The sequence below is a fragment of the Piliocolobus tephrosceles genome, chromosome 6, assembly GCF_002776525.5.
Source record: "Piliocolobus tephrosceles isolate RC106 chromosome 6, ASM277652v3, whole genome shotgun sequence".
Taxonomy (NCBI): Eukaryota; Metazoa; Chordata; class Mammalia; order Primates; family Cercopithecidae; genus Piliocolobus; species Piliocolobus tephrosceles.
Window position 1 is genome coordinate 89788604 of NC_045439.1, and position 11644 is coordinate 89800247.

General features: G+C 40.4%; 1 pseudogene; it reads right to left on the reverse strand.

The window, feature by feature from the left end:
- Positions 1-4339: 4339 nt before the first annotated feature.
- Positions 4340-4493, reverse strand: LOC111527211 (annotated as a pseudogene).
- Positions 4494-11644: the final 7151 nt, after the last annotated feature.

Sequence of the window (11644 nt, forward strand, 5' to 3'; positions counted from 1 at the left end):
CTTTCCCCCTGTACTGTGTTAGGAAGTGGGACATACATAACTCACCTCCATGTCTTCCTTCCCTCTGAATATGCTAGACCCACAGTACATGCGGAACTGCTGAACCGAATCATTAATTACATTAGTGGCAGAAGGAAAATGGCTATTTACAAAAGATGGAATCCAACTAGAAAACTGACATATGGAAAAAGGTTTCAGCTCCCCAGTGATCAAAGAACCCCAAATTAAAACAACCAGGCATTTCTATTTTTCACCTATGTCATTAACAAAAAGCCAAACAAGATCACAGCCCCATGGCCTTAAGCAACAGGACAGCCAGGTTGTGGCGGCTCCTGCCCCTCACTGGAGTGGGAAGCTGCTTAAGATTTACCGCGATGGTTTCAGCATTTCTATTTCTTTGATTTGCTTATAAAAAACGCAGTAAAACCCAAGCGTAAGCAGCTTGGCGGCCAGAGACTATGAATGCCCGGTCTTTCTCTAGCAGCAGTTACTGAAAAACCTCCAAGGGCGGTTTTAATTTCCTCTCCTTGTTCATCTGGGGTCTGGTTTCCCAGGGAGCCAAGGTACTGGGTGAACGCAGAGAAACCCATCTATCAATTTTGTGGCTGCCATAGCATGGCGATTTTGAATCTTGCAATAAAACAAGATTAATGGGCTTGACTTCAGTGGGTCTGACATTTCAGCAACAAGGGCTGTATTCGCCAGGTTTCTGCACCTCTCTCCTCTTTGTTTCTCAGCCATTTTGTAATCTCAAGCCAGGTCCCTTATGTTCCCTGGGGCTCCTGAGAGAATCATGTAAATGGGACATGTGGCGTGAGCTAGGAAAAGACAAATCACCCTGATCTCATCTCTTCAAAGACCAATGGGAATTTCAGTGGGAAATGAGCTCTCACAGCCATGGTGTTGGGATAAAGCATTAGTCATTTAATGGTGTTGGTGATCATTTTATCCATCAACATGCACTTAACATGCGTCCAGCACTGTACAGCCACCCGGGAGCAGGGAGAAGGGAGACACAGGTGTGGTCACAGCACAAGGGAAGCCAGGTGAGTCAGAGAGAGTCAGATGCTGGGGACAGGACTCTTGGAGAAAGTAGGAACTGATGAGCAGGACTTCAGAAGAAGGGACATTTCTTCAGGGAAGCGAACAACATAGGGAGATGTTCCCAAGTGGAGGACGAGAGGCGGCATGCAGAGATGGGTGTGGGAATGCCACGTTATTTCAGGTCACCATGCCTTCCTGCCTGCTGGTTCCTCACCTAAGACTCCAGCTTAGACCCAGCTCAAGATCCATTCCTGGGCTCCCTTCTTCTTCAGAGCCTTCCCTCCCCCTGCTCCAGAGAGAAGCAACTGCCCCTTCTCTATGCCTCCTCTGCCCCCGACTTCTGTTCCACTGTTATACTCTACACTGACTTATTACTATTATTTTATTGTTTGGAGTTTTTATTAAATTACTGTTTACATTGCCTTATCATTATTATATTTATATGTCTGTCTCCTGTGATAGATATTGCGCTTCCTACAAGTAGCAGCACAGTGTCTGAAACACAGTAGGTACTCTGAAAATATTTCTTGTACTTAATCAAATTAATGAAAACTGATTGGTATACAAGTGAAGAGGAGCTTGGACAGTGCTGACGGAGAAGGGGAGGAGAGCAGAGCATGAGTAATAGCAGCTAACAGCTCGCCTGTGTACGTAGCATTCATGACTGGCCAGGTATTTAAGCACTTTGCATGTATTCATTAATTTCATCTTCACAACACAGCTATGAGAAAGGTGCTGTTAATATCCCCATTTCACAGATGAGAGTGTGGAGGTGGGGAGGTAAAGGAACTCATCTGAGCTCTCTTAGCCAGCTAGGGAGCAGGCGGGGGTGGAGCTGGGCCCTGGAGGCAGTGGGCTGGCTGCGGAGGAGCTCGCTTTAACCAGGATGCCTGATGCCTTGCTGCCCCTTGTCACTGCAGGTCACTGTGGGCTTAGAATCCTAAAGTCTGAGAGGGAAATCTTGCCCTATTCCCTGTTCAGTATAAGAACGGCCATAACTAAACTTAACATATGGCTGTATATTTTCTGTTTGTTTAAATTCAAGGTTTATTAGTTAACAAGGCAATCTATAGTTTAAAGTATAACAGAAGAAAACTTAGTTTATAAAAACAGACAAACAAAACAATGGGCTGGGAGCAGTGGCTCATACCTGTAATCCCAGCACTTTGAGAGGCCAAGGCGAGTGGGTCACCTGAAGTCAGGAGTTCGAGACCAGCCTGGCCAACATGATGAAACCCCCCTCTCTACTAAAAATACAAAAATTAGCTGGGCATGGTGGTGGCCACCTGTAATCCCAGCTACTCAGGAGGCTGAGGCAGGAGAATCAGTTGAACTCAGGAGGTGGAAGTTGCAGTGAGCTGAGATGGCATTATTGCACTCTAGCCTGGGTGACAAGGGCAAAACTTGAGCGAGAGAGAGAGAGAGGAAATGCATGATTTGTATCACTTTGGGATTAATAATAATAATAAGACTGTGCTCAGCACTTGCCATACATGATCTTATTTAGTCCTTCCAACAACCCTTTGAGACAGGTACTACTATTATCATCTCCATTAAGAAATAAGAAGACTGAGGGTTTGTTACACTAGCAACAACAACAACATAAACTTCCAAGAGCTAGGGAATCATGAAAATTTTTAAAAGAGATGCTGAGATGCTAAAGTTAAGCTTGTACAAAGATATATCTGAAAAACATGAAGAAAAACAGGCGTTGCAATATCAATATCAGCAAAAGTAGACTTCATGGGTAAAACAAAGAGGAAATTGTCATTTTTTGTTGTGAAGTCTAATTTATAAAGGCATGAATATTTAATAAATTGCATTGTTAATAAATAAGATTGCATCAAAATATATTTTTAAATAGAAAGAAATGAAAGGCATAGCAATGAGAGAGGTCAATACACTTCTTTAAAGCTTCAAAAATGAGGAAGGTATATAAAAATAATATAAAAGGCTTAAATAATAAAGTTAGTAAGACAGACTTAACACATTGACATTACAATCTGGGCCCTATAAACCTTACACTTTGTTCTGGTGCCAATATATGGCCTATATTGGATGACAAAGAAAATTTTAGTTAAAAAATCTCTCCAAAATAGAAACTACATGGACTCATTTTCTAGGTCAAATGAAATTTGTATTTTAAAAATCCAATCACTTGAAAATATGAAAAACAAACAGTATCCTAAATAATTCTAGGGTAAAAGAAAAATTGAAAGAGTAATTATTAAATGGTTACAAAAATGAAAATGAGGGGGCTACATATCAATACCTCTGCAGTAATCAAAAACTGATTTATTACATTAAGTGTATTTATTACCAAATAAAAAAGTAAATATAAATTAAGTAAATGACATATGTTACAGACAAAAAATGAAGGAAAAGAGGAGGAAAAATAATGATATAAACAAAAATTAATGATTAGTAAAAAAAAAAATGTACAACTGATAAGTTCATCCAGAGGCTGCTTTTTTCATTAAACCCATAAACTATGCAAAACTTCAGGAAAAGCAAATGACTATTCAAACTTAGGACTAAGAATAGATATCTAGCTATAGATGAGGAAGAAAGTAAAGAATAACACTTTAAACTCTATCCTAACAGATTTGAAAATCTGTATTAAAAATCCTTTAAGATTGTATATGCCATGGACACCCAACTCCTGCTACTGCAGGAGAAGAGATAAGCTCTGCCAGACATTAAAAGATATTATCATGCTATAGTAAATAAAAATGTATGGTACTGAGGCATGAATCCACAGACAGGTCAAAGGAAATGAATGTAGAGTACATAAATTGACACAAATTTATTCAAAAATTTAGCATACAATAAAAGCAGTGTTTAGAAGAAGTGGAGAAAAGACAGATTATTTGCCAAGCAGATCAAATATAAATATATATATGTATAATTATTAAACACCACAAAAATGAGAGTTTAAAAATAATTGCACAAAGCAGATATCTTTCTAACTGTAACACAAAACCTAAAACTTATCAAAGGAAAATATGGGATCAATGTAATAACTTAGATATAAAAAGTTTTCTGCATGACAAGAACATTAAAAAAGACAAACAATAAACTAAGAAGAAATATTTTCAATTTATATCGCAACTGGGTAAATTCACCAATATAGGTAAAGAACTATACAAATCAGTAAGAAGTGGAATGCTTTAATAGGAAAATGGACAAAGTATATGAAGACGTATTTCCCCAAAACAGAAAAAGAAATGGATTTTCTTCATACGAAAAATAAGTCAACCTTTTTTATAACAAGAACAGTGGAATTAGAACTTATGCTGAGTTTTAAAAATTTACATATCAGGTTGATAAGCATCAAAAAGTTTGATGAAATTCAACTTCGGAAAAACTTTAGAGAAAGAGATATTCTTAAACACTTCTGATAAGAACAGATACTACACTTGATCTTAGCCAAAAGGCCAAGAAGTGATACTCTTAAACACTTCTGTAGAGAGTGTAAGTTGATATCACCTCTATAAAAGGTAATCTGATCATATCTATCAAACTTTAACTTAATTATTTCACTTCTAGATTATATATTCTACAGACAAACCCATGTATTATAAATATATTCATTGCAGCAGTGTTGTGATAGAAAATATTAGAAACAATTTAAATGTTCGATATTTGATGGTTAAATATAGTCCAAACATAGGATGGAAAAGTATACAGTCATTATAAATAATGAAGCAGCTCTATAAAAATGTATATAAAATGATCTGCCAGATATTTATTAAGTGAGAAAGCTAGATGTAAACAAATTTATATAAATTACCATATGTATAAATATATAGACTCTTACATATACATGTATATTCTTACAATCTGTATATGCATGCAATATCGCAGGTAGGATACACAAGATTCTGATATTAAGTACAAGCATACCTCGTTTTGTTGCATTTTATTGTGCTTCTCAAATACCACATCTTTACAAATTGAAGGTTTGTGTCAACCCTGTGTCAAGCAAGTCTGTCAGCGTTATTTTTCCAACCGCATGTGCTCACTCGTGTCTCTGTGTCATATTTTGGTAATTCTCATAATATTTCAAACTTTTTTATTATTATTATATCTGTTATGGTGACCTGTAATCTTTTAAATGCTACTATTATAATTGTTTTGGAGCACCACAAGCCATGCCCATCTAATAAAACAAACTTAATCAATAAATGTTGTGTGTGTTCTGACAGCTCCACCAACAACCTGTTTGTTCTCTGTCCTTTTCCCTTTCCCAGGACATCACTGCTCTCTAAGACATGACAAAATTAAAATTAGTCCACTTAATAGCCCTAAAGTGGCCTCTAAGTGTTCAAGTAAAAAGGAAGAGTTGCACATTTCCCACACTAAATCAAAAGCTAGAAATGATTAAGCTTAGTGAGGAAGGCATGTCAAAAGCCAAGACAGGCCATAAACTACACCTCTTGTGTCTAACAGTTAATCAATTGTGAATGCAAAGGAAAAGATTTTAAAGGAAATTAAAAGTGCTACTCCAGTGAACACTCACAATAAGAAAGTGAAACAGCCTTATTGCTGCTATGGAGAAACTTCTAATAGTTTAGATAGATAAAACTAGCCACAATATTCCCTCAAGTCAAAGCCTAATCCAGAGTAAAGCACTAACTCTCTTCAATTCTGTGGAGGCTGAGATAGGTAAGGAAACTGCAGAAGAAAAGTTGGCAGTTACCAGAGGTTAGCCTGTGAGGTTTAAGGAAAGAAGCGGTCTTCATAAAAGTACAAGGTGAAGCAGCAAGTGCTGATGTAGAAGCTACAGAAAGTTATCTAGAAAATCTACCCAATATCATTGATGAAGGTGGTTACACTAAACAGCAAATTTTCAATGTAGATGAAATAGCCTTATATTGGAAGAAGATGCCATCTAGGATGACATTCATAGCTACAAGGAGAACTCAATGCCTAGTTTCAAAGCTTCAAAGGACAGGCTGCCTTTCTTGTTAGGAGTATGTAGCTGGTGACTGTAAGTTGAAGCCAATGCTCATTTACCATCCTGAAAATCCCAGGGCCCTTTAGAATCAGGTTGAACCTGCTCTGTCTGTGCTCTGTAAATGGAAGAACAAAGCCTGGCTGACAGCACAGCTGTTTTACAGCATGGTTGACTGAATACTTTTAGCCCACAGTTGAGACCTACTGCCTTCAAAATGAGTTTTCTTTCAAAATATTACTGCTCATTGACAAAGCACCTGATCACCCAAGAGCTCTGATGAAGATGTGCAAGGAGAGCAATGTTGTTTTCATGTCTGCTAACATGATATCCATTCTACAATCCATGGGTCAATGAGTAATTTCTACTTTCAAGTCTTATTATTTAAGAAACATATTTTGTAAGGCTATATAGCTGCCATAGATAAATTAATGCCATAAATGTCATTAAGAACATTCATAATTCAAGGGAGGAGACCAAAATATCAACATTAACAGGAGTTTTGAAGAAGTTTATTCCAGCCCTCATGAATGAGTTTGAAGGGTTCAAGACTTCAGTGGAGGTAATAACTGCACATGTGGTAGAAACAGCAAGAAAACTAGAATTAAAAGTGGAGCCCGAAGATGTGACTGAATTGCTACAATCTCATGATACAACTTAAATGAATGAGGAGTTTCTTCTTATGAATAAATGAATGAGCAAAGAAAGTGGTTTGTTGAGATGGAACCTATTCTTGGTGAAGATGCCGTGAACGTTGCTGAAATCACAGCAAAGGATTTAGTTGATAAAGCTGCAGCAGGGGTTGAGAGGAATGAGTCTAATTTTGAAAGTTCTACTTTGGGTAAAATGCTGTCAAACAGCATTGGGTGCTACAGAGAGGTTTTTCATAAAGGAAGAGCCAATTGATGTAGCAAACATTCATGTTATCTTTTTTTTTTTTTTTTTTTTTTTTTTGAAGATGGAGTCTCACTCTTGTTGCCCAGGCTAGAGTGAAATGGTGCAATCTTGGCTCACCGCAGCCTCTGCCTCCATGGTTCAAACTTCCCAAGTAGCTCGGATTACAGGCGCCAGCCACCGTGCCCGACTAATTTTTGTGTTTTTAGTAGAGACAGGGTTTCACCATGCTGGCCAGTTGGTCTCGAACTCTCAACCTCAGGCAATCCACCTGCCTCAGCCTCCCAAAGTGCTGGGATTACAGGTGTAAGCCACCGCGCCTGGCCAGTGTTATCTTATTGTAAGAAATTGCCACAGACACCCCAAACTTCAGCAACCACCAACCTGATCAGTCAGTAGCCATCAATGTCAAGGCAAAACCCTCTGCCAACAAAAGAGATTATGACTTGCCAAAGGCTCAGATGATCATTAGCATATTTTAGTAATAAAGTATTTCTTAATTAATGTATGTACATTTTTTAGATATAATGTTATTGCACACTTGATAGACTACAGTATAGTGTAAACATAACTTTTACATGCACTAGGAAATGACAAAATTCATGTGACTTGCTTTATGATGACATTTACTTTATTGTGGTGTTGGGAAGCAAATCTGTAATATCTCTGAGGTGTGCCTGTAGCAGCCTCTGGAGAGGGACAATGGGTGATGGGGCCAGGGAATGGAGACAGCCTTTTGTTTCACTATGAAGCCTTTTGAATGTTTTGCATTTTGTACATGTTTATATTGCCCATTTAAAAGCAAATGGAAAATTTTTGAAAAATATGCCAGAAAATATTCTTACTACAACAGCTACAAAACGATTACCAAGAAAAAACTAACATCCTAAATATCAAGTAAATTGGGCAAAAGACAAGACCAAAGAATTCGCTAAAGAAGTATGGTCAATCAGCTCAGTCTCAAAAAGAAACAGTTAAAAAAAAGTGCAATGTTCCTCAACTGAACATGCACAATGGGCCAGTGATTTGCCTACATTCTCTATAACAGACACGTGAAAGGGAGAGGGTATAGGAGAAAGGGAAAAGAGGAAGGAGGGATGGAAGGAGGGAGAGAGAGAAGTGGGGAGAAGGGAGGATGCCTAATCTCTAGGTCCCTGGGTGGGGCAGAGGGGAAGGTGCAGCCTACAGGAAACTGTGACACTTCTTCCACAGCAGGAAACCGGAGCCCAGGCTACATGTTCACTTTAAAAACCTGTCCAAGGCTTATTATCCCTTATAGTATTTATAATCACAGCCCCACGCAAATGTATGTGGGTTTCCCTCCTCCTCCCTGTTGCAAAGTAAAAGCCTTAATAAGTCACAGAACAGGGCACCTCAGAAAGACACTGGGAATGAGATCAACTGCCTCCTTCAAAAGTTAACCATTCCTAGAACAGTAATAATGACAATACCAGCAATTGCAAGCTATTGTTGCCCTACTTTTAATATCTCACCTCATTTAATCCCCCCAGTAGCCCTATGATTTAGGATTTATCTCCACTTCATAGATGAAGACATGGTGGTTTAGAGCAGTTACATAACTTGACAAACATACCAAGTGCCAAAGGTGGGATGGCAAGGATTTAAAACCAAACTGCACTGCCCTCTTAGATGATGTCTAGATAGAGACTGTTTTCTCTCTACCCTGCAAAACCACACATAGTATAGAAGAGATGGCCAACTTCACAGTCACGGATGGCCAGGTCCCCCAGTACCCACATCCTAATGCATATGGATCAGAGCCAGAGTGAGGAGACAGGGTGAGAACTGGTCACTTGCTGACATTAGCACGGAGAGAAATGATTAACAAATTAAAGAGATTAGTTTCCATGGAAACCATCCACCTAAAGGGATATCAGTGTGTTCCTGGACAGATGGAGGAGCTTCTGAAATCTTAATAACGGGCCTGAAGGAAGATAAACTGTCAGGCTGGAAATAGTAAGATCTCACTGTTCTTTGTTGAAACACCTATTGGGCCAAGCAAAGGAGCTATACTGTAGTCAACAAAACTTCTGTTGACTAATAAGGAATTTTAGAAAAGTAAAGTTGGATGAGTCACTAGTACTTGTTCATATCTATCCAGGAAGAGGGCTTGTCTGAAAGCACCGCAGACACCAAATGTCGACTCTTTTTAGTTCTCATTCCACTTGCCCCTTTGTGCTCCTGGGTACAGGCGATCACACCTGTCCTCTTGTCCCCCTTCCCTCCCTCTTTGCATCAATCCTTCCTTAGATTCCTAGCCAGGATTCTCTTCTTCTTGAACAACCCAATTGTTTGTCTGCCATCCACCTTCTCTGCACATTTCCTTAAGTGACCAGGACTTCCAGTAGCCCCTACTGACAAGCCCCCAGGTAGTGTCTCCAGTCCTCACCCCATCTCCACCTGGATATCCCACAAGCACCTGCACCCTTGTCCCAACTGAAACCACCCTCTCCTCCTATGCTTCTTCCTCCTCTCTCACTGCCTAGCTTGGGCTAGTGAGACCATCATGCATCCAAATACCCTAAGAATATACTCAACCATTCCTTTTTTCTTCCCCTCCAGAATTTAATCAGTAATCACTTTCCTCCAATTCTACTTCCTCAGTATCTCACCAATCTAGTCTCTCTTTTCCATCTTCGTAATGCAACCTTGCAGTAGGTCCTCCTCTTCTCACACATTGCCATATCAAAAGGGCCCTGAATGAGACTTTTCACAATTTATCTAATCCATGTTCTGTGCTATCATCACTGCTAGCTTTCCAAAAATCCAGTCATGCTTTCACGGTTTAAAAGCCTCCATTGTTCCCTCAGCATCCAGGCTATCACTTTACAATCTGACCCTGTATTATCTTATTCCTGTCCTGTACCCCTTTCCCTCCTCTACCTCAATGTCCCTTGTCATTCCCTGAACACAGTATCAAGCATCTGGCCTCCTGGCTGGGACCCTCGTGCCCCTTTTCCACTCAGGGAAGGCCCACTAATCCTCCCATGCTCCTGGATGGGAAATCTTCACTGACTTCCTAGAGCATTCACCTCTCCTCTGCTGTGTGTTCACCAGCACTAAGGAGATGAGGAATAAAAATAACAGTAGCCAACATTTATTGAGTGCTATGAGCCATGCACTGTGCTGTCACTAACCTGATGGACGTTGTCTCAGTGAGCCCTCACTGTAGCCCTCTCAGCCCACCTGCTTTACAAGTGAAGGCACAACTGCTAACACCTGTGCTCTGTATTCTCTGTTGACTTATCTGGCTCCCCATTAGATTGTACGCAAGCTTCCAGGGATCTGCATATTTCCAGAGCCGGCAAGGACTAGGCACATGATAAAAAGGCTCATTTATTTCTGAATGGAGAGAGGAGAGAAGGAAGAAAGAAAGGAAGAAGGGATGGAGGGATGAAAGAAGGAAGGACAAACAATTTCACAAGAAGATCCTGCTGTCTTTGCTTTTTGCCCTAACTCTGCACTCACTAAGCATCCTTCTGATTTGTAATTTACCTTCTGAACACACCTACCCCCATCACTGGTCCTGGACCTCCAATAACAAATTAATAAAGCATAGTTCATCTATACTTGACTTCCCATGGGTTAACATGACTTGTTTTCTTGGGATCTGACTCCTCTGGGTGACCAAAGGCAAAGTTAAGAAAATCCAAGCTGGCTTCAAATCCACACCTGTGCAGCCTCCAGGAAGGTGTAAAATTACCTTGCCCCATTCCAGCATCCCTCAAACTACACCTGAACACTTTGTCTGCCTCTCAAGCCACCTTAAGTACTATAGGAGAGTAATGCATGAAGATTTGACTTTCCTGTTGTTTCCGTCAACAGACAGCTCTTGGGGCCCACAGTTGATCTCCTGCTGGGATCTGTATACATCTTGTTGTCAGCTGCATGCAAGGCTGGCTGGCTCACCAAGCTTAGTCTTTCTTGCATCAAAGCAACAAAGAAGCTGGCTTCTGATGAACAAATAAATGACTGGTTGGGAAAAATTTTCCAGACTCCCATCCAACAATATGTGGACAGGAGACAGTCCTGTTTAGATGGCAATACCCACAGTATTGACTTTCTGAGATAAAATATCAGAGTGAGATAAAGGGTTCAAGGAAATCAATCTCAGCGAGCTTGGCTGCACAGAACTGGTTTTTGTAGTGTGATGTGGCTGAGAAACCTCAGCTACTTCCTAATGCATGTGAGTCTGTGCCTCGTTTTTCATTAAAGCTGTCACTTGACAAATGCAGGCTTCACCACTGCCAGCCCTGGGGGCAGCTGGCTGGGAGGAGGCCTGTCTGAAAACAGCCATTTGGGAATCCAAGGAAAATCAAAGGGCTCCAAGGCTCCAGAAGATGCCTGGGCATTGTGCAGCTGTGGAGTGGGTACGGGGTCAGGCCCAGCTGCTGACCTACATCAGGGGAGCCTGAAATCTGGGGCCCATGCCCGACCGAGAACATAGGGTGTAAGTTCTATTCCAGTCCTGCCTTTAGCTGATGTGGTTGTTTTTCTCCAACTAAGTGAAAGGAACAGAAAGGGAATCAGCACTTATTAAGCACTCACTGTGTGCCAGCCCCTGGACTGCATATTCTATATACATCATCTCATTTGATCCTTACCTCAGTACTGTGATCAGGACATCCCCACTTTTTGGATGAGGAAACTGAGGCTCAGATAAGGTAAAAGCTTTGCCCAAAGCCACACACCTAGGAAAAGATGTTGCTGGGATTTGAAGTCAGGTTC